Genomic DNA, 25239 nt, shown 5'->3' on the forward strand with positions numbered 1-25239 from the left:
TGCCTCCTCCCCTTTCTCTTCATTCTCCTCCTTCTCTCTTTCTTCCTCCCTATTATTATTAAATAATGAAGTCTCTGGGGAACTCAGTTGATTTTCTTGGATCTCTGTCAAAAAACAATTTGACTATTCTTTACTTGGACATCCTGAATAGAAAGTACATGGAAAAAGTAGTAAAAAGTAAAGGGATAGAGCAGAGGACAGGGATATGTGATACGATGGTTCTCCTGGGTTAGTCTAAACTTGCCCCATTCCAGGCATAGCCAGCGTTATTTTTAGTCCAAAGAGCCTATAAAGTTAGTATATTTAGCCATTATCTTTAATTTCTAGAATTTCAAATGAACTAGAAATCAAGATTCTTCATTTTTACCCCTGAACTTGACACTAATTATATACCTGACATGGACAAACAGCTGTAGACTGTCCAGATTTCAGCCTCCTTGCAGGAAGGGCCTGACTAAATACTTTTTAAGGTTCTTCCGATGTCTTCTAAATAAAAGGAAGCATCTCGTAGAAAATAGAAGCAATGAGAGAAAAAGGCAACAAAACCCTAGACTAGGAAGAATCCCAATTAGTCCGCGGTAACCTCTGCTCTGTCATGATTTTTAAAACGTCTGTAGTTTTACCACCTTTGCTTTGTAGTTTTCCTTCCTTGCTGTCAGTCAGTCCTTTACATCCTTATTCTTTTCTCATTGTGACCAATTTTTTTTCTTGCATTGAGTTCCCACGCTACCAATAATTCTAACAAGAACTAAACCTGCAAGGACAACCTTATCTATTGAGCTTAATCAGCACGAGAGTGTGAGGTCCACTGATCACTCATTATTTCTGAACCCTTCTGTCTCTCCAGCCTTGTTCCTTGACAGTCCGGGTCCACTAATCCCTACTATCCCTCTTTTTGCCAGATTCTCCCACTTTGCCTTCTGGATCTCACTCTGCTGCACCAACACACCCTCTTGCAGAATGTTCCTCCTGTACCCTCTGTTGGCTGAGACCTGCACTTTGTGAAGATGTGGCATCTCTTGCAACCGTGTCAAGTAGAAGTCACTTAAATACATGCTTCTTCTATCCACATTAATGAGGGTGTGTGGGGACACAGGAACAGTGACCTTACTCTCCACTGCTGGTTTGAAATCTTTACTTCTCATGACATTTTTTCCTTAGAAGTTATACTATCTGCCTTTACCAACCTCACTCCTCCTTGCCATCATCTACTATCTTCCAAGTTTTTTCTTTTTCTTTTTCAGATTTTCTTTTATAGAATTATAGTTGACATAAAATATTATGTTAGTGTCAGGTGTACAAGATAGTGATTTGATAAATTATATATTATGAAATGCTCACCATGGTAAATATAGTTACCATCTGTCACCATGTAAAGATATTACTTTGGATAGTTATGAATATTTTAATAGTATTAATTCTTCCAATCCATGAACATGTTATATCTTTTCATTTTTTTGTGTTGTCTTCAATTTTTTTTTTCCCTTCAATGTCTTATAGTTTCCAGACTACAGGTCTTCCACCTCCTTGGTTAAATTTATTCTTAGGTATTTTGTTCTTTTTGATGCAATTGTAAATGGGATTGTTTCTTAATTTCTCTTTCTGTTAGTTCATTATTAAAATAAAGAAACAGCACATTTCTGTATGCGATTTTTGTACACTGCAATTTATTGAATTCATTGATTAGTTCTAGTAGTGTTTTGGTCAAGTCTTTTGGGTTTTCTATATACAGTATCAGGTCATCTGCAAATAGTAGCAATTCTACTTTTCCTCACCTATTTGGATGCCTTTTTTTTCTTCTTACTGTCTGTTTGCTGTGGAGTACTCCAGAACTATGTTGAATAAAAGTGGTGAGAGGTGACTTGCTTGTCTTGCTCCTAATCTTAGAGGAAAAGCTTTCAGCGTTTCACCATTAAGTATGAAGTTAGCTGTGAGTTTGTCATATATGGCCTTTATTATGTTGATGTATGTTCCCTCTATATTCACTTTGTTGAGAGTTTTTATTATGAATGGATATTGAATTTTGTCAAATGCTTCTCTGCATCTATGGAGAGGGTCATATGGCTTCTACCCTTCCTTCCATTAGTGTGGTGTATCGCAGTGATTGATCTGCAGATACTGACACTGTCCTTGCATCTCTGGAATAAATCCCGCTTGGTTACGATGAATGATCCTTTTATTATTTTTTTAATTAACTTTGCTAATATTTTGTTGAGAATTTTTGCATCTATTTTCATCAGGAATATTAATCCGTAATTGTCTTTTTTTGTAATGCCTTTGTCTGGTTTTGTATCAGGATAATGTGGGCTTGCAGATGGCCACCCTCTTGCTTTCTTCACCTGATGGTCCCTGTATGCCTGCATACCTCTGGTGTCTCTTGGTGTGTCCTGATCTCCTTTTTTTAAGGATATCAATCAGATTGAATTAGGGCCCACTGTAGAGGACCTTCATTTTAACGTAATTACCTCTTTAAAGACCCCATCACCAAAGACAGTCACATTCCAAGGTACTGGGGGTTAGATATTTAGCTTATGATTTTGGGTGAGGGATGCAATTCAACTCATAACACATATTGACTTAAAATAATAACAATAATTTGTTTTCATCATAAATATGCAATCTGAAGAGGGTTCTGCTGGTGTGAAGGCTTGTCTCTGTTTCTTGCAATGTCAACTGGGATAGATAGACTCATATGACTGGAATTCGGGGTTGGCTGTTGACTGGGGTCTCAGCAGAAGCTGTTGGCAGGTGTCAGTCCCTCTTCACCTAGGCCTCTCCATAGGGCTGCTGGATCTTCCCCACATCATTGCAGCTGTCTCTGTGAGTCAGCGTTCCAACATACAGGAAAAGAAAGCTGCCAGTATCTTAAGTCTGTGTCTGGAAACTGGCACAGCATCAAATCTGACGTTATTCTATTCATGGAAGCAGTTACTAAACTTACCCAGATTCAAGGTGCCTGTGAAGAGGAGGGGAGTGTTGAATAGTAGAAGAAATATCTCTAGGTCTAGTTCTCAATGTAATCACATCTCTCAATGGAAAGAACGCCAAAGAATGTCTGATGTGTGGTGCACAATCTGTTTATTGACACCTTCTTGGTGGATTATATCATTTAAAACATTAAGTATTATTGCATAATCAATGACATCTGCATTTCTGATGTGTTTATCGAAGTAAGCGGACAGTGTTAAATAGGCCAGGTTCAAAAATAGTGTCCATTAATAACCCACTAGAACCTTCTATATTGGAGGACATTTCTAAAGGGTAGGGATATTGTGTTATGCCTATTATTAGTCTTTGGAAGAGCACCTGGTAAAGACATATTGGCTGGCGCACTGATTGATATTCTTTTCGTTGTTACAGAATGCTGTTTAACAAAAAAACCCATGCTTATGTTTCCTTTCCCCAGGAATATACCAGATTATGCTAAATATCATGAAATACAAAGCATATGTATTATTCCTGTAACTGTCCCCTCTTGTAATATCCCTAGTAATGGTCATTAGATTAATACGATGGTTTCCTACTATATTTAGGCTGGTTCCTCTTTGTCACCATGCTGTTTTCTACATATTCACAAACCACCTTTTCAATAATTTATTCCATAATTTTTCCAGAATCAATGTTGAATTCATTAAACTAGGATTTCTAGAAATTAGTTCTTTCTCTCTTTTAAAATAGAGTCAATATCCACCACCTGATACCATCTTTTCCCTGTGTCCACTCTCTTTCCAAGATCTCTCAAATATCATTGAATATGGTTTCATAAGAACATTTATACTTCCTTTATATATATATTGTGATGTAATTTTTATAGACCAGGACATTTGAAACTGTGTAAGGTACATAAGGGTCCTCTTAGTATTTTCTTGATTTCTTCAGTATCATTTCATTCATACATTCCTAGACCACACTTTCAAAGTGAAAGATCATTCTCTTTTTTGGCAGGAAATGAAATGCAAGCAGCAATCAAAAGATGCTGTTTTCCCTTTGTCTCTATTATCACTAAACTTTGGGTGCCATGAAGGTAGGATCTTCTTCAAACTTCCTGTTATTTCACATTTGAACTTTTTTTTGTTTTATTTTCCACATGTGGACATCGTTCTCTTTTATTAATATCATTACAGAATCGAGTCTGTGTTTGAGGGCTCCCACTGATGATGCAACTGACTGTCTCACATAACCTTGGCCTTAATTAACAGGAGTTGTGCAGATTTTCCATTTTGGGTGATTTATTTTCTTAATAATTTAATAACATTTTTCCTTGAAGATAAAATAATCTATTAACAATTTCAAAGTCTTTTGGAGGGCAAGTTGTTTACTAAAATCTCTTGTATATATCCTGAATTTTAATACTATGGAGAATTTGACAGTTCTAATTTATAGAAAAGGCATTTCCTTAAATAGGTTATGTTTTAATTTTGTTATTGAAGATGAAATCTTGGGCAAATTTTCCATTTCCATATCAAAAACTGTCTTTCTATGATCTTAGTTTCTTTACTAAGGGAAAAACTGGTAAACAATTTCTCACAAAGTTCTCTTTCTAAAAGCCACCTAACTTCCTTAATTGACTTTCAGTGTCAATATCGGAAATAATTTCTCTATATCCTAGAGCCTGCTTAGAATTATTGTGGAGTCGATACTGCCCAGACAGCAGGCACAATATCCAGGTGATATTTTAATCCTTAAAACATTAACTATAAGGGAATTATTCACCAACTTAAAAAACCCCTGCTAATTTGGTATCAGTTACCTAAATTCATCTTCATATTTTCTTTATAGGAAAGAGGAGGGGATTCAACATAGATTTTATTAATTTCTTCCCTTTGTGCCTCTCTTGAATCAAACTGACTTAGAACAACTAAAAACTTCACTTTAATCTACCACTAAGATAGAAAAATGCAGATGTATATCGGCTTAATCATAGTTTCCCCATCGGCTAAAACTGAAGCATCCTCATTGAACAAATGCTACCTTCCAGATAACTGAAGACATTAAACACAGGAAGAATCTCATGCTTCACATATGCCACTTCATCTTTATTCTACTCAGTTTCATTCTTCATGTTTTCCTCATTTCAGGGCCTCCAGTAACAACAGAATGTACACTGAGGCTAAACTTTATTTTCTTCAAGAAAGTAACTTGTAAACGGAAAAAGAAACTCTAGATTAAGCACAAATACTGGTGATGATACATCATTGGTTTCATCTACTCGTCCTTTTTATACACAAGCCTTTGTCACAGTCTTAGAGAATTATGAATCTTCATTACTGTAAGCAACAAAGAAACAGTTGACTCCTGCGTTTCTGAAACCATCCCATCATCGGTGTCAACAGCAGTGTGTTTGTTAAAACACAGGCCCTGAAGCCCCTTCCTCAAGGATTCTCATTCTCGAGGCTATATTTATAACCCTGACCCCAAGTGATTCTTAGGATCAGACAAGTTTGGGAAAAAATGGTGTAGAGTCCTCATTTTACAGATTAGGAAACTGGGATACAGGCATCAATGGTGAACCGCCCCATGTTGCCCAGACAGGCAATGGCAGAGCTGGGATGAGAAACTAGGTTTTTATGGACTGTTGCTTTCCAAAACCGTATCTAATTTTATATATTTTTCCTGACCCTGAATAATTTTTCATCCATTTCCCCACAGTAGATGTTTTTATCATTATGTATATCGGATTATTTAACTAAAAAATAAGACTGCATCATCTCCTCTTTTGTGATTCTAAGATATACACATTGTTTATCTTTCTGCACTGGGTCCTGCATGATAGCTGTTAAGAGTGAGCCACCTGCCCACAGTGTGAAGCCATCCGGGTGACCCTTCTTATCTGGGCCCAGATTGAGCTCTGATTAAACATCTTAAAATAAGCTTTGATGGGTGCACTTCGAAATTAATTAATTAAAACTGCGTTTGGAAATCATGGAAGTAAAAGAGGTCTATTCAAAGAATAATAAAATATTATTAATACATCTATTTAGAAGGATGTTTGTTTTGCCTCTGTTCCAGCAGCATGTGCTGTAGTGGAAATAATTGAAAGATTATCACAGCCCTTAGTGCAAAGATGGCCAAAACATGTTAGTGCTGCCATATGGATTTGACTCAGACAAAGATTTGGATTCTGCCTTGGCTTTCTAATGACTGTGTAAACACGGGCAAGTTACTTTAGGTGTGAATCTCAGTCTGGTAAAAAACTGGTTAAGACAATGCCACTTCATATCACTGTTTTGAAGATTAGGGACAATATGGTAAGTGCCAAATAGGGTGGTGGGAGTGAGAAGGACCTCAATAAATGGTAACAATTAGCATTGTTTACAAGCATATTAAGTCAAGCAAGCACTGGCAATATAAACATCAACACTGAAATTTTTGTTTTCAAGACAAAGGAAAGATTTGACTTAGAATTCTTGATAGTCCTGAGCAGGGAAGAGGAAAAGGGGCTCCACATCTAACACTGTAACTGTGGTGCACTTACATTTTACTTAGACTAGAGACTACTTGCTGTATCAAATATTCCAAGTACTCAGCAGAGAAAAGTGCTAATCTACAAATCCATTCTGCGTTATGGTTTAACTATTAAAATGATTTGAGAAGGACAAGTATCAAATGATTTCACTCATCTGTGGAGCATAAGAACAAAGAAAAAACTGAAGGAACAAAACAGCTGCAGACTCACAGAACCCAAGAATGGACTAACAGTTACCAAAGAGAAAGGGACTGGGGAGGGCAGGTGGGAAGGGAGGGATAAGGGGAAAAAGGGGCATTACAATTAGCACACATAATGTAGGGGGTGGGGGGCACAGGGAAGGCAATATAATACAGAGAAGACAAGTAGTCACTCTATAGCATCTTACTACACTAATGGGCAGTGACTGTAATGGGGTATGTGGTGGGGACTTGATAATGGGGGGAGTCTAGTAACCATAACATTGCTCATGCAATTGTATATTAATGATCCCAAAATTTTAAAAAAAGCTTAAGAAAATAAGATAAAATGATTTGAGCAAATTTGGCTATATATATTTTTTCTATGAAAAGCAAAATAAAATCCAGATATAGAAAAATATTTTAATTAAACAGTTTTCTAGAGATAGTATCATTAGGTGATTAACTGTGTAATTTGACTATCAGTACATTCTCAATATGCTTAAATTCTTTTCAAAAACTATTACTCATATGATAGGATATGGATTATGTTTTTTTCAAACAGTGAATATCTAAACATAAATCTGTCCTCATTTGTGAATATAACATTTAGTTATTAGTGACATATAAAACCAGTATTCATAATTACTAAATTATGTTGAATAATTTTATGAGACCTGGGTAATGAATATCAAGTCCATGATTCAGAACAATGTTAGCATTTTAAACTCAAACTTAGTTTTATTTCTATGAAAATAACAGAAATAACATACTATCAAAATATGTATTAAAATTGTCCTGTATGTAAGAAAATGGTATTAGAATCTTTAGATCTACTTTTCATATTATTTTTTTATTTTTTATTTTGGTATCATTAATATACAAGTACATGAGCAACATTGTGGTTACTAGATTCCCCCCATTATCAAGTCCCCACCACAAACCCCATTACAGTCACTGTCCATCAACATAGGAAGATGCTATAGAATCACTACTTGTCTTCCCTGTGCACCCCCTCTACATTATGTGTGCTAATCATCATGCCCCCTTTTCCTCTTATCCCTCCCTTCCCACCCACCCTCCCCAGTCCCTTTCCCTTTGGTAACTGTTAGTCCATTCTTGGGTTCTGTGATTTTGCTGCTGCTTTGTTCCTTCAGTTTTTCCTTTGTTCTTATACTCTGCAGATGTGTGAAATCATTTGATACTTGTCTTTCTCTGCTTGGCTTATTTCACTGACCATAATAGTGATCATCCTAATATTCAAGGGTTGCATAAGAATGGACTCAAGACATATGTTGACTAACAATTTTCATGTTTTTTCAATCCAGGTGATTAAAAAGTTTGCTGGAAGAGGCTTTGAATGTGAAGTTTTATTCTGAGATGAACATTTCTAGCTAATGTCAAACTACTTAAAACCTTCTGAAAAACACTCAGAGAATATGAGTTTGGCAGTATAATTGAGTGCTTTCATAATAAAACCTAAGTAATTGGAAAATTAAATTTCCGTTGTGAGCTTCCAGTAAAAAGCAGATTGTAATATTCATTGAAAAGTTAGTTCATGTGAATTAAAATTAAAGATTAAACTCTAGCTGTTATTAGATATTGATGTTTTTAAAAGGTATTAAATGCTGTTTGGGGTTCATTATTATGTTACTAAATTACAACACTCTTTCCAAGCAATTACTAGCTGTAAGAGTCAATTGACAGAACTAATATTTTCATTTTCTAAAAATGGTTAAGTTTATCAATTAATGCAAAAAGAGAAAATGACTCATGGAACTTTTGAAGAGAACCCTCTATAAATTGTCAATTTTTCTCACTCTTTGAGTCTCTATAAATAATCACAATGTAGCCAAGACATCAAATTCTCATATCAATACCCATGGAGCTCATAGAATTTTTAAATTCTATTGAAATTCAATAGAAATTCTAGAATCAGATGATGTCTTCTGTTATGCAAAGAAAATTGATGTTGAGATCTGAATAGTTTATCAGATCTAATACAATGTATCAAAAGAAGTTTGATTCCTCTTTGCATATTCTTCTCATGTCCCTCAGAATGTGGAATGGAGACAAACTTTAGGTGTAGAAACCTAAACTTTCAAAAAAATTCTTACATGATTTGTTTAAAATTTTTGATATTTTAATGATAGTTTTAGCACAGTTATTTCACTTCCATATTTTCTCAACCTGTTCAGTTTAAATTCGTATGAGAGACACAGTCATCAGATAAGATTCAAAGAACATTTGAAACCTATATGTGAGAAGAAAGTACTTTCATGAACTTCCTAGTAATGAGAATGAGCCAGCCTGTTGAGGTAATCTTATAAATAAGTTAGCTGGAGTTTTGTTACCATACCTTCTACCAGATAGATAGATAGATGATGATAGATGGGTAGAGAAATAGATTACAGATAGCTCAACCAATCTGATGTCATTAGGAGTCTTCTATATCCCCTGAGATCCTAATAAGAATGCTTTAATACCCCATTTTCACATCTGCGGAATGATTAAATCACAACCCACTCAACACACAATTTGATATTACACATGAGAAATGCATATTCCTAAAATTCCCTTTAATTATGGGGCCACCTTCCTCTTCTATCTTCTCCACCTCTTCCACATTTCCTCTCCTCTTCCTCAGGAACCATGACCAAAAAATTATCTTGTTTCCAGTCATGTCCCTATACCCCCAAACTCACCTTACCTCCAGGCAGCTCACCAAGGCACTTTTCCATAAAAAGAGATTTCCTCCCTGAACAATGTTCTAATATCAGCTACAAAGATACAAAGATAATTAATTTCAATCTTATATAACTAAACATCAACATTAATTTTGATATTGCTGATTATATTTTGCATATTGTATTGGCTAAGAGGGTGAATTGTGAAATAAAAAAGCTAGGTCTGACTTGTAGTACTATAGGAGATTTTAAACTTCTCCTCAACCTCAGTTTCTTCATCACAAAAATGGGGAGAATAATGCTTACCATACAGAGTTGTTGCAGGATTATGGTTCGGACCATTATGTACTGATTACTATCTCCAGTCCATCAAGTTTCTTCAGATATAAATTCAGTTTCTTCAGATATAAAATGGAGATAGTAATAGCAACTGCTTTATAAAGTTGTTGTGAGATGTAAGTAAAAAAATGCAACCAAAATTCTCAGCACAATAAGTAGTGCATGCCATGCAGCAGTGAGCAATTTTATTGCCATTATTAGTGGTAATTCAACATCATTTTTCTATATACAATATATTTAATATACCCAGCAATTAATTATAACAATAATTGCTCATTATTTTTCTTTTAGTAACATTTTTCTATATAATATTATATCTGTTTACTGTCCACCCTATAAGCAAGTCTTTCTACTGGGTGCACAAATGCAAATTCAAATGTTAGCATGTATTTGATAGATAAATATAAAAGTATGTAGGAATAAATAAGTACTCTCCATTTTAGAGTGGTGATGCCCTTGATGATTATTTAGTAGTAAATTTCACATTAAGAAAATAAGATTACCTGTGGTCCTTGTTATCTCTCACCTACATTTTTGTAATAGAATGACAGTCTTCTCGGGATAGGCTTCATAGATTACTGTTTCTTATATGTGTGTGTGTGTGTTTAGGAAGCTAATAGAGGGAGCACTAGAATAGAAAAAAGAAGTATAGATCATGATAATCAACTGAATCAAAATTATTAACTTAGGAAAGTATAGGTGGTTTTCAATATATCATGTAGGAAACTTAAGGCATATTTTGCACCTGTCAATCAAATTGTAATCAGAAAGAGGAGGATAACTTAAGTTAGATTTCTAACTAAATCTTTTGGCTGGGTTGACGCTCATTTCCTTAGTTGAGCTTTTGAAGTAGTGACCTGGAGATAATTCCTAAAGGTCCTTGCTTATTAAGATGATTTGCTGTTACGGCAATAATACAATCTCATGTCAGACAGCATCCGAAAGATCAGCACAATGATCTACCTCTTCCTCCAAGTCTAAGGTTTAAAACATTTCTTTAAAAAACAGCTCTATTCTCCAGACTAACTTCATATCCTCTTGATTTCCAGCCAATTTGTAATTGAATTCAGTTAGTTTAATTGCTCCTCAGAGATGTCCATAAAATGCTCTCCCAGATTTCCTAGCAGAAGTGCCATTGTCTCTGCTCAGCATTCCCAAGCAGACAGCAAAATTGCTATCAAGCTCTGTCTTGCTCAACAATGACTCTTTAACGTGGTCATCTCATGTGCTTTGTGTTTCAATTATAGTTTAGAATGAATTAAAATCTGTTTAAATGGATAGCATCATCTCTTAGTACTCTTGATGGAAATACATTTCAGAATATTCTCTCTCTTTAAGGGAGCAGAATAAAAGGGTGTGTCATATTATATATATCCCTGATTTTATAGCATCATTTGTTTCCCTTTATAATTTAATTCTGTATTTTCATTGACACTCATCAAGCAAATACAACGCAGTGATGTAATTATGCTATATACTCTTTGTAGGTGGAGCATCAAAATTTTACACTTAAAGATACTTAAAATTGCAGGCTTTTGTATTTTGATGTTGTAGAGCAGATTTTAGAATTAGGTTGTTCATGGAAGTGGGTGAAATTATTTGCTCTGATATTGAAGGAACCTATATGATGTTTCAACATAAGAAAAATTCATAGATTTAATTCTAAGATTATAAAATCATTAATAATAACATCATGCAAGAGTATAACAATTTATAGTTTATGAAGGAGTCCATTCCCATGTATTTGATCATTTATGTCAGTCCTCTGAAAGAGCTAGATCTGGCATTATTATTACCATTTCATAGGTCAGGAGTTGGCAAACTATTGCCTGTAGGCTGAATCTGGCCAGCCACTTGTTTATATAAATAAAATTTTACTGAATCACAGGCGTGCCCAGTCATTTACATATTGTTTGCGGTTGCTTTGGAGCTGTAAGGGCAGAGTAAGTAGTTATGACAGAGAAGTACAGCCTACAAAACCTAAAACATTTACTCTCTAATCTTTACAGAAGAAGTTCGTTCAACCCTGTTATAAATGCTTTAACTGAAATGCAGGAAGTTTGAATAATGGATCCATAGTTATATATCAAATGTAGTACACATGTGGAGTCACTTACCAAATCCCAATTCTTTTGAATCCAAGTCCAGAGTTATTTTCTCTTTAACTTCATATGAATATTAGCAAGAACACCCGCCTCAATAATGGAAAGCCTTTTAATCTATTTTTACTTGATTTGATGGGATAGATACTATTTCTATGTCCGACTAATTAGTTATCTGAAATCTACAAGGGATAGAATTTTGGATGTTAGGGGAAAACTGTGGCATTAATGTACCATGATCCATAGCCAGTACATCAGTCCTGAGACTCCAGCAGTACAGGTTACAAACCTTTTGCCACAGGGGTACGCAAATTCTTGGAAGCCCAAACTCAGGAATGTGGGCGCCCAAAGGGAAGGAAGCTTGAGTGAGAAGGGTTGTTGACGAAAGATGAAGTCAGAAAGCTGCACCACCATCAAGGTTGCATACAAACAAATGAAAATATCCCGGACTTCCAGGGCACTACTGTGCCTTCTATTATAACTGTGGCTTTCTAGACTCCTTGAGCTCTTAGAGGCTTTTCTGTCCATTGTGATAGGTTTTTCCATACTAATAATAGGAATCTGGGTTTTTATCAGAGAACTCACTATGTCATTTCAACAAATACCAGGATACTTAAAAACATTTTACTTCTTATTCCAATCTCTGAGCATGGCTTGGCAATTTCAAAGAATCTTACTACCTTATTAATAAAGGTCAGGGTATTTAATGTTATTTTTTTGCTTGAATATAAATTGCATTTTATATTAGCCCATTGCTTCCTTATATTTATTTTCTCTTTAAAACTCTTTATTTCCCTAGTGTACTAATATGCTCTGTTTTTAAGTTTTTTGCTCCAAGTTATGATTTAAAACATATAAATAAAATTTCATGCATGTTTAAATCACTTTGACTTACAAATTAAACTTTTTCAAGATCTTAAAAATTTTAGACCCCAATCCCAATTACATAATATTAATAGATGAGTAAATCTCTCAGTTTTGTCATGTTCATTGATTTATAGGTGTGATTCTTAAAAGCTGCATACACAAATGATACATATAATTTCATAAGGAACATGTGTTCATTAAGAAATGTGAACATTTGGGGGAAGAAAAATATTCAGAACTAAACACAATAAGATGTGTACTTATAATCATCCACATTCTTGCCCATGCATACGTACATATACACAATTGTATCATCCTATATATAATATTCTATAACATCCCTTTTTAATTGAAAAAATATTTTTGAAATATATTAGTAAAGCAAATGATATAAAGAGGTATGTTGTACTTCTCATATTTCAAAGTAATAAAGTAGAAAAATTCATACTACAATATGAAACCATTTTATAAACCTAAGAATTTCAAAGTCATATAATATATGGCACATTGAATAATAAGAGTAAACACGGGAAACAAGCATAGCAGTTTCAGGATGGGGGTTGACTCTGGATAAGGAGGAAAGAAAAAGGATGTGGTAATAGTGTGTTTACACTGTACCTGCTTATTTTTTCACAAAATGATTTGTGGGGTATATTGCAAAAATTTAACATTTGTTATGTCTGATTACGTCATTCTGTTTTTATGCTAGTGTCATACCGTTTTGGTCACTACAGCTTTGTCATAAAGTTTGAAATCAGTAAGTGTATTGCCACCAGCTTTGTTCTTTTTTTCCACAAGATTTTGGGTATTTGGAGTGTTTTTTGGTTCATAATAATTTTAGGATTGCCTTTTCTGTTTCTGTGAAAAGTGCCTTTGGAATTTTCATAGAGATTGCATTGAATCTGTAGATCCTTCTAGGTAGTATGGGCATTTTTAACACTCTTAATTCTTCCAATCCATGAAATGGGGTATCTTTCAATTTATTAATGTCTTTCTCAATTTCTTTTATCAATAACATTATTTTCAGGGAACAGGTCTTTCACCTCATTGGTGAAATTTATTCTTCAAAATTTTTATTTTTGATGCTATTGTGAATGGAATTGCACATGTGAGTATTTACAAGCAGCTTTAATTGTAACATTTTTAAGGGGCTTTTAGATGTTTGTACCTGACAAGCTAACATCAGTAATTGTCTAGCTAACTGAATTTATCAGTGATTCCAGAAACATGATTAAAATGCTTAAGATGGTGCCTTAGGTTTTGACATCAAGTTCTATGGTAAATGGAATTGTACATGTGAATATTTACTAGCAGGTTTAAATGAAACACACAGGGGCTTTCAGATGTTTGTACCTGACAAGCTAACATGTAGCTAATTGAACTTATCAATGATTTCAGGAACATGATTAAAATTTTTAACATGGTGCCTTACTTTTGACATCAAGTTACTTTTAAGTCAACTTAAGAAGAAATCTTTGTAAAAGTTTAAAAAAATAAGTTGCAAATATAAGAATTTTGACATGGGTAAAAGAAAAGATGACCAGATTCTCACCTTTCCCCAGGACCTAGTGTGTGGAATTGGAATAACTTCGTTTCTGCACCCCCTGATACAGACAAAAGAGAAAATGACAAAGTAAGTGATTGAAGGTGAAGACTGATAAATGAGGAGGAAATGGTTGCTCTGGATTATGCAGCAGCTTCCAACTGGCCTCCGGTTTGCCCCTCTCCAATCAAGACTATATTTTGTTGCCAAACTAATTGTTCTAAAGCATTATTTTTAGAATCATCCCCCAACTCAGAAAATGTTAACTACATCAAATGCACACTTCTCTGCTAGTCTTCTAAGATGTTCCATAATCTTTGCTCACCCTAACCGCCTGTGTGTACTTATGCTTTTCTTGAGTCAGAACTATTTCCTTTGCCAGCCCATAATTGCATCATGATAATCTCACTCTCCAGTTCTTTTCCAGATTATGTCCTAGCCATAAATTAATTTGAATTGAATAAAATATATTCATTGAGCTCCTTCTCTACGTAAGATACTCTGAGAGATGCTAAAATGACTCCAAACACCACTCTCACTACTGCACACAGTGTCTTTTACATGCCAGATGCCGAGAGGGTATACAAGGTAAGGGACGGATACATGACCAGTGCTATTGTAAGTACATTTCCACCTTTCCCTTTGCCCCTCCTTTTTTGAACAAGACACCAAGATTCATTCCCTCCATGACCCCTTCTTAATTACTCTAATTCTTAATAATTTCTTTCTTTTAAAGCTCTTGCAGTCTGTAGTCACTAGTTAAATTGTAATCCAAGGGCCAGAGTTTATTTTAAATGTCTTAGGCAAATGCTTGTTTATTGATCATATTCAGACAATGCCAATACTTTAATAATTCATAAACACTATATTTGATATGTAATACCTAGTAATGATAACTCTACCACATGAGCCATAATGAAATATTTAACGTTGATACAGTAGTCTAACAGAAAATCTATTTTGAAAAAGTTCCATTTCTTAGTAATGTTTTAATAGCTCTTAAAAAATCCAGAATCTAATGAAATTTAAAGCATTGAATTTAGCTGTGAAGTTTCCTTTCATCTAGAAAAGCCTGTCTCTTCCTTTTGTGCTTTCATGATGCTGACATTTAAAAATATTTCAGAGCAGTTTTTCAATAGAATGTCCCTCAGTTTTAGTTTTTCTGCTTAGTAATTCATCATCATATTTGGATTATTCTTTGGAAATAACATTTGATATGTAATGTGCTCTTAGTATATCACAGCAGGACCCACACAAAGTCACTGTGTTCCACTAATTTTGATGTCTTGATTGAGATGTCTGACAAATTTTTCATTGCCAAGGATTCCTATTCCCTTTTTATTAAATAAGTAATATATTAATGGGAAATCTTTGAGACTATATGAATAGCCTATTCCCCAGAAATTGTTCACCTAATGGGTTTAGTATCAACTGATGATTCCTCTCTATATCATTTACTATTCTAGTGGTTTTTGAAGGTAATTTTCAATCTGTCATTCTTTCTACATTTATTATTCAGCATTCTTCTGCAATGAAAAGTCTCCTTCCATTCTACTTGGAGTATCTCCACAGACTCAGTTAACACAAACTTTTCCTCTCTCTCTCACAGATACACAAACTCACAACACACACATTCAATATGTAGATACTCCATTACTGCAACTGTTATTTTTGATGCTCAACATGTTCCAAATAGGAATCTTTCAAGGTGGCTTCCATCCTGTGATATATCCTCTTCAGGTTTTGAGTACTCTCTTAGTCTCAGCATAGCAATGAAGTATTCTGTAAGTTACCTTAACTTGTACTTTTCACAGTCCAGTCCTGGAATCTTCTGTTTCTCCAGTAATATTTCTTAAAAAATTTAATAAGCAAAATATGGGCACTAGATTCAATCAGTGCTATCGAGATATGGTCGCTCCTAGGCCCATTCCATGATCAGAACTGGCAAAGTCACGTATTCGTGTTTATATTTTCAAATCCAGACACATTTATTGGGTTCCTTCTCTCCTTCTTACATTACCTATTTACATATTTCTTCTCTTACCTTGAGAACCTTTGTTCTAAACAATATTAATATATTTATTTGGTTAATTAAGCTACAGAGTGGTTTTAGAATAAAAACATCACTGCCTGGTTTTTCAGATATTTCTGAAATTCATTTTGTCCTTACACTAGTTTTTCTTGAAGGTCTGCAGTAAGAGTGTCCACACTTGCTGTACAGGCAGGCCTCAGAGATACTGTACATCATTTCCAGACCACCACAATAAAGCCAATATTGCAACAAAATAAGTCAAATAAACTTTTTGGTTTCCCAGTGCATATTAAAGTTATGTTTCCACTATACTGTAGCTTGTCCAATGTTCAATAGCATTGTCTAAAAAAACAAGGTGCATAATTTAAAATTTCATTTTAAAATATTTCATTGCTGAAGTAGGCTAATGATCACCTGAGTTTTCAACAAGTCAATCTTTTTGCTGGTGGAGAGTGTGGTTTTGATGTTGATGGCGGCTCACGATCAGGTTGGTGGTTGCCAAAGGCTTCTTAAAATACGACAGCAATGAAGTTTGCTGCCTTGATTGACTCTACTTTTCAGGAATGATTTCTCTATAGCATGTGATGCTGTTTGATCGTACTTTGCACACGGTAGAACTTTTTTCAAACTGGATTCAGTCCTTTCAACCCCTGCTGCTACTTTATCAACTAACTTATGTAATTTTCTAAATCCTTTGCTGTCATCTCAATAATCTGCACAGCATCTTCATCAGGAGTAGATTCCATCTCATGAAACCACTTTCTTTGCTCACCCATAAGAAGAAGCCACTCCTTACCTGTTAAAGGTTTACCATGAGACGACAGTAATTCAGGCTTCACTTTTAATTCTAGTTTTCTTGTTACCTTCACCACATCTTCAGTTGCTTCTCCCACTGAAGTCTTGAACCCCTCAAAGTCATCTGTGAAGTGGAAATCAACTTCTCTCAAACTCATGTGAATGTTGGTATTTTGACCTCTCTTTTCCCCAAATCATCAAAGTTCTTCATGGCATCTAGAATGGACACTCTTTCCAGAAAGTTTTCAATTTACTTAGCCCAGACCCATCAGAAGAATCACTATCTATAGTAGTTACAGCCATACAAAATATATTTCTTTATTAATGACACTTGAAAGTCAAAATTAATCCTTGGTCCATAGGATACAGAATTGATGTTCTGTTAACAGGCATGAAAACAACATTAATCTTGTCCATCCCTAGTATAGCTCTTGGTGACAAGGTACATAGTCAATATTTTGAAAGGAATCTTTTTTTTCTGATCAGTAGACCTCAACATTTAAAAAACCATGTGGTAAACTGAGGTACTGTCATCCAGACTTTGCTGTTCCATAGACAGAGAGCCCTGGCAGAGTAGATTTTGCATAATTCTTAAAAGCCCTAGGATTTTCAGAATGGTAAATGAGCATTGGCTTGAATTTACACTCACTAGCTGTGTTAAGCCCTAACAAGAGAGTCGGCCTGTCCTTTGAAGCTTTGACGTCAAGCATTCACGTCTCTTGTCTGGCTAGGAAAGTCCTAGATGGCATCTTCTTCCAATAGAAGGCTGTTTCATCTACATAGAAAATGTGTTGTTTACTGTAGCCCCCTTCATTAATGATCTTAGCTAGGGCTTGTCTGGATAACTTGATACATCTTCTCCATTAGCATGTGCTGCTTCACCTTGAGCTTTTCCATTATGGAGTTGGCTTCTTCCCTTAAACTTTGTGAACAAACCTCTGCTAGCTTCAAATTTTTCTTCTGCAGCTTCCTCACCGCTCTCAGCCTTCACAGAATTAGAGAGCATTAGGGCCTTGCTCTGGATTACGCTTTGGCTTCAGGGAACATTGTGGCTGGTTTGATCTTCTGTCCAGATCATAAAACCTTCCCCAGATTTGCAATAAGACTGTTTCACTTGTCATTCATGTGCTCACTGGAGGAGAACTTCTAATTTCCTTCAAAACTTTTCCTGTGCATTCACAGCTTGGCTAACTTGTTTGGCCTAGGAGCCTAGCTTCCAGCTTTTCTTGGCTTCTGACCTGCCTTCCTCACTAAACTTAATCATTTCTAGCTTTTGATTTAAAGTGAAAGATGTGTAACTCTTGCTCTCGCTTGAACACTAGAGGCCATTGTAGGGTCCTTAATTGGCCTAATTTCAATGTTGTTGTGTGTCAGCGAATAGGGAGGCCTGAGGAGAGGGGGAGGAACAGGGCAGCAGCTGGTCGTTGGAGCAGTCAGGACACACACATTTATTAACTAAGTTCACCCTCTTCTGTGGGCACCATTTGTGGGGCTCCAAAGCAATTATAATAGTAACCTCAAACATTACTGATCACAGATCAATACAGTGAATTAAATTATAATGAAAAAGCTTGAAATAATGTGAGCATTACCAAGCTGACACAGAGACACTAAGTGAATAAATGCTGTGGGAAAAACCATGCTGATAGACTTGCATGTTGCAGGTTTGCCAGAGACCTTCAGTTTGTGAGAAAAAAAAAACCAGTATCTGCAAAGCACAGTGAACAGCAGTGAGACAAGGCGCGCCCGCGCGCATTATACCCTGACGTACAATGGTCTGACTTATGATTTTTAACTTTAAGATGGCACAAAAGTGATACATATTCTGTAGAAACTACACTTTGAATTTTGAGTTTTGATTAGGTCTTGTAAAAGAAAAGTGACATAACAATAATTTTGGGAAAGTAGGGGATAACTGTATTTCTAAAGTCCTCTCTCCCTTTAGGGTTATGGACTGAAGGTTTGTATGCCCCCAAATTCACATTTGAGTCCTAAATATGATGATATTTGAAGGTGGGCTTTGGGGAGGTAAGGGAGGTAATTAAGTTTAGATAAAATTATGACCTTGGGGTCTTCTTGATGGGACTAGTGTCCTTATAAGAAGAGAAAGAGACTGTAGCTTGCTTTCTCTCCTTTAAGTAGAGACATAGTAAGAAAGGAGCCGTCTGCAGGCCAGGGAGAGGGCCCTCACTGGAACCCAGCTGTGCTGTGTTCTGATCTCAGACTTCCAGCTTCCACAATTGCAAGAAAATAAATTTCTGTTTTTCAAGCCACCCAGTTCAGGATATTTTGTTATGGCAGTCTGAGCACATTCAAACAAGGACTTCTGCCTAATTAAGAAGATCCTTATCTTACAAGTTAAGGCATTATGTCAAAAACCTGACATATTTCCAGTGATAAGTATATGCTGTCATTTTTCTGTGCCTAGTAAAGTATGTAAGAATGATATCTCTGGGAAATTATTGCATAAGATATCTGTAATAGTTTGGGTTACCGTTCAGAAACTATTTATTCCCCTCCTTCTCCTCCTTTGAGTGGAGTGTACTTCATGTCTCAAAATGTTTGATTTGGCCATGTGTCCTTTGACTCATGATAGGTTGAATGTACCCCTTGACTCTGGATCTGACCACGTAAGTCGCTATGACCGACGGAATATAGCAATAGCGATGCAAGCAGAAGTTGGAATGTGCTTACACAGAGGGGTTTACCTCTTGGTTTTCTGCCATCGCCATGAGAAGAACATCCCCTGGGTAACTGCTGCCCCTTCATCCCAGGCTCCTGAATGAAAACTTACTAAATAGAACAGTATGACTAGGGGTGAGGAGCCACCCATCTGGAACCATTGTTTAAAATAGATCCTCAGATGCATGAGAAATTAATGCCGGTGTTTGTATGTCAATAAGATTTTGTGGTTGTATATATATATATTAATAGCTGCTCTATAATATATCCTTTCACTTTGAAGTGATTTAAATTATTTTTATTATATCGATCTTCTCCTCTCCATGTAGTCCAATAGCCTAAACATATTAAAACAAATTCTTAGAAGCTTCCATGAAAGAAAATATTATCTATTTGTATTGTAATAGGAGAAGGGATCTCTGTGGAAAATCATAGTTGACTAAAATCAGACACTCCTTAAACTTCAGAACAAGACTCCTGGTTATCTGTAACTACTAAATTTTACAGGTTACTTCCAGTTTACTAAGGTAAGTGCTACATTTTAAGAATTCAAAGCACATTTTAGATTGTTCAATAGGATATAGCTTTTCTAGAAAAACTTAGTATCCATTCATAGTCCATAGATCTAGGTGTCTTTAGATCTTCTTGGTTGAGATAGAGAGAAAAACATTATTTCTATTCTGTATTCTTAAATGGGGAAATACAGTTTATTAAAAAGAGGGTTTGCTATTTAAATAGTATTTATCAATTACAAGCTTCATTATCAGGAATTCTCTAAAGCTGAACAGGAAGGTGCATACCAGGGAGAATAATCAGGCAACAATCAATCATTTATAGAATTTCTTTCTGTTTTGTTTTATTTTGTTTTGGTGGAGAACTGTTGTAGGCAATATATTCAAGAGGGTGGGGAAAATAGCATGTTTATTTTGCTTTGTACTGCATATCAAGTACTCACCACTTAGTATAAAATAAAATTTGCTGAATTAATGAATAAGCAAATAAAGGAAATTAATATTGATGAGATCAACAATATTTTGCAGCACCTACTATAAGTTATGTGAAGTATCAGCTTCTGATAAATAGCAAGGATGAGAGGCAGAATAATGACACCCCAAAGACATCCCTGCCACAGACCCAGGCATCATGAATACATTAGGTTACCTATGAAAATGGCATTAAAGTTGCCGATGGAATTAAGGCTGCTCACTAGCTGACCTTGAGATGGGAAGGTTAGTTTCAATTAGCAGTTGGGCCCAATGGATCACAAGGGTATTTAAGAGTGAGAGAAGGAAATGTTGTACAAGTAATTGTACATTAACAATATCAAAAAAAAAAAAAAAGAGTGGGAGGAGGTATGACCATGGAATATGTCAGAGTAATGAGACAGAGAAGCACTTGATTCATCTTTCTGGCTATGAAGGTGGAGGAAGGGGAACTACAAGCCAAGCAATGCAAGCAGCCCCTAGAAACTAAAAAGGGTATGGAAATATTTAACCAGAACCTCTGCAAAGAAATGCAGGCCTGATGCAGCCTCGCGGATGCTTTGGTTTTAACTCAGTAAAACCCATGTCAGACTTCTGACCTCCAGATCTGTAGGATAATGAATCTGTGTTGTCTAATCTGCCAAGTCTGTGGTCATTTGTTAAAATAGCAATGGGAAACTAATACAGCAGGCTATCTGGTTCAATTGATTTTATCTGATTGCTGGCACAAGCACTTTTTATTAAGTTTGCTTACAAATTCTTTCAGGGAATTGTAGCTATTAGTCCCTTGCCCAACGAGCAAGTCTGCCTTTACCTGTAATGACTACTGTCTGATGAAACATTTAGTTTTAGAAACACACACACACACACACACACACACACACACACAGTTGTGATGGCAGGAGGGGATAACCTCTCACACAGGTTATCTACCAACTAACCCTGGTAATAGCAGGAGTCATTTCTTAGTCACGTGAGCTTACAGCAGAGTTTCTCCTACCACACTGGAGAAGGCATGCCTGGGGTTTATCAAAAATCAGAGATTGGTATAAAGCATGCTTCCTTGTTCATTTCAAAGATAACCAGGAGGATGACTCACAGGTTACAGAAGCAAACAAACAAACAATAACACCACACACATATACAACGATGGAATATTTGTGCCTAGGGAAAACTGAAAAGCAGACGTAAGAAAACTAGAAATTATCATTTTACTTAATTGGTATTTTCCTTCGATATTAAAAATCTAATTTCTCAATATAGAAGAAAAAGCATGAAATCATACAAAGCATTTCAAAGTATCTTGTATACAAGAATACAGTTGCAATTGGAGATTAACAATGATTAAATTAACATAGTTTGGAGTTAGCAATTTTAGAAAATACTTCATTCCTGAGGTAGATCTTTCATATTTCCTGTGCTTAGAAAGCAGTTTAATCTTCTCTTTGAAGTAAAAAAGAAATATAACAGAGAAATCTATATGCCCTGTTATTATAACTTATACTTTTTTACTATTATAAAATTTCATTTAACTTTTTTAACTTAATTTACCTTTGAAATAGTTTCTCAAATTACTTTGTTTTGCAACTTTCAACATATGATAATCATCAGTGTTCACTTTCTACATGTATAGATGAAAATAAACTGGAAATCTGATGGTATAAGAGCAGTTTAGCTTTTGATAAAGTTATTTTTATATATTTAATAATAGGCATGATATATCTTATATTCTGTACTATTCCTTTAATTAGTTTTTGTATATTCAGTCAATTCAGGGCTTTATCCTTATCTTATTGCCTCTATAGAATTCTGTTATTGTTCATTATCAATGTTGAAAGCTTGATTTGATGGAACATGTAATCTGTTACTTTTCAAAGATACACTGATATTCACCCATTATTTCGAGGCTTAAATAATGATTTGCATATGATCCTTAGCATTTCTTTGAAATCTATTTTATTTCACTATTAGGAGAACTGCTTAAAAAGCAAACTGTTATAGAAAGATTATATTTTAGAAGTATTATTAATTTCTCATTCATACTAAGTCTATATGTCAGTTAAAAAAGGAGTGGGGTAAAAAACAGTGGCGGAGAGGAAGCAGAGAGTTTCAGTTTCTTATTAGTACCAAGAAGTAATACATGTTGCTCTAATGATGAGTCATCTTTCTATAATATTGCCACCACAATACTGGTTAAAATCTGTTTGAGTTCATGTATAAGTTCTTTGCAAGGTGTCTTTATCTTTGTGTTTCTTTTAGAATACATCTGCAAAAATCTGAAAATACACTTACTTTAGAAGGTGGAATTGTTAAAAATAATTTTCTCGCCAATTTGCCTTTCCCAGCATAAAAATATTTTCCTGTTAGTTGTTATAACTTGCTCTTATATTTTCTTGGTGGTGCATTCTCACTTTTATACCTTTCCACTTCTTTGAGACAGTTGTATGCACTGTATGTTAAAGATAAAATTGTCCATGGAAAGGAGGACGACTCTAGATGGTGTGAAGATCTGTACATGCAATATCTTTGTGACCAATGTGTGGGGAAATATTAAACAATCTTCAAAAGCACTCATCATAAGGGGAAAATTCAGCCATTGGGGTAGAAGACATTGTTACAGCTGACATTATGTGGTTTATCTCACATAAACAAGTGAGTCCTTTATTAGAATGAAGAGAACATCCAAAGAAGAAAATGAGCAAGTGATGATGAAAAAGTAATGACCAGAAAAGTAAATTCCAAATCACACTAGTTTTTACAGAGATTTCAATGTCATTATATAATATATATATAAATGTATATATGATAGATACATACATTTATAGTAATCATACAAATGCAGATTAAAACAACCTTGTTGCTTTCACTGTATCACTCTTAGCCTAACCCAAAGTGGGAATGCTCAGGTCTCTCCGGGGGATGATAGATTGGTGCAGCCATTGTGGAAACAGGTGTGCTTAGTCATCAATCACCTTCCTGAATATAAGTCCCGAAACAATTTTTATACCGATCCACTGAGCATTATGTGTATGTATGTTCCTTGCAGCAGGCTATTTGTGCAAGTGAGTAGCTGGAAGCATTTTCAATTTCTATGACGACGGAGGGAGTAAGTAAAAGGTGCTTGGTGCATGCCGTGTACTGCAGTTAGAAGCAAGTGATTTGAAGTTCACATGACAATAAGGGCAGATCTTAAAAATATTAGTGCTTAGTGAAGAGGCTGAAAAAGGAATTAGCTGTATAATACAGCAGCCTTTATGAAAATTAAAATACAAGTGCACAAAACAATAATAATACACATTTTGAAAAACCACATGCAGACATAAGATTAAATGTGAGAGGATGATGAAGAACACAGGATAAAAGGAAATAAATAAAATCAGAAAGATGGAAAAGTTACAAATCCCCCTACCAACTGTGCGACTTATACACAACCTTAATGACTGATCCAGAACTTCCAAATGAGAGAACTCCTTTGATGTTTCAAAACCAAAATATGCATAGACACAACCCCTACATTAAATGGCTGTGAATTGTTGATTATCTGATAGGTTTTATAAAACAGAATGGGACCTTAAATATGAGGGATTAACAAAATAGGAGAGATTAAGAATTATTCTGTTTGGTAGAACTGTAAACCAAGCCATGATTTGTCAATTAATTTATAATCTGTTTTTTTAATGACTAAAATCACCACATATGGAATATAAATCACCAAAACAACAACTCCATGTTGCTTCTAAGGATTGCAACGTTTGCTTTTCGTCTTGAAGACTGTGGCCTCATCAGCTACATTCATAAACTGGAGAATGCACTGCCCGAAAGCCAACTGAGATACAGTGATTGAGCGTTGATTTTGAATTGGTCTCCTACAAGAAGATAAGGATGGATATGTAATTGATATGAAATGCATTTCCTCAAAAAAGAAATCTGACCAAAGCGGAGTGTTTCCTGACCATGTGGATCACCCTGTAGGTGAAATATTCTTTAACTTTCATGTTGCATTTGAATAAATGGTGTTATTATTACTTAAGTAAAGCAGGGGGAGGTGCTACCCCCATGGATATACAGTATCCACTAATATGAAAATTTTCCTTTCTTTATTTGGTAAACACTGATTGGAGGAGGTTATGATGGGGAAATACTATTAATAACTTGCTGATACAGAGAAAATAATTGAGCTTTCATCCTAGAGTACTAAGCAGCTTATCTCTTCCTGTCTAGGTATTCCACCTTAAATGCTATTAGAGTTATATTAATTTAGCACTTAATTTAGCAGAATTGATGTTTTTGTTTTTTTATTCCAGGCAACTGGAGAAGTTAATAGTTGTCACCTCATTGGAAACTTTTTTTCCTACTGATTTATGGAAAGAATCGAAATATATAATGCTATTCATTTCAGAACTGCAAACCAATTAGCAATTTTCATAAAGGTGTTTATAGGTTTAAAGTGTGTCTTGGTGATGGAAACAACTACATCATTAATAGTTTTTCGAATATACTGTCCTTATTAAGAGTCAATTTGGACTTCAGCAAAGCCAAAATACACTCAATTGTGATGATAGCA

This window comes from Manis javanica, chromosome 16, assembly GCF_040802235.1.
Source record: "Manis javanica isolate MJ-LG chromosome 16, MJ_LKY, whole genome shotgun sequence".
In the NCBI taxonomy this organism is placed as follows: Eukaryota; Metazoa; Chordata; class Mammalia; order Pholidota; family Manidae; genus Manis; species Manis javanica.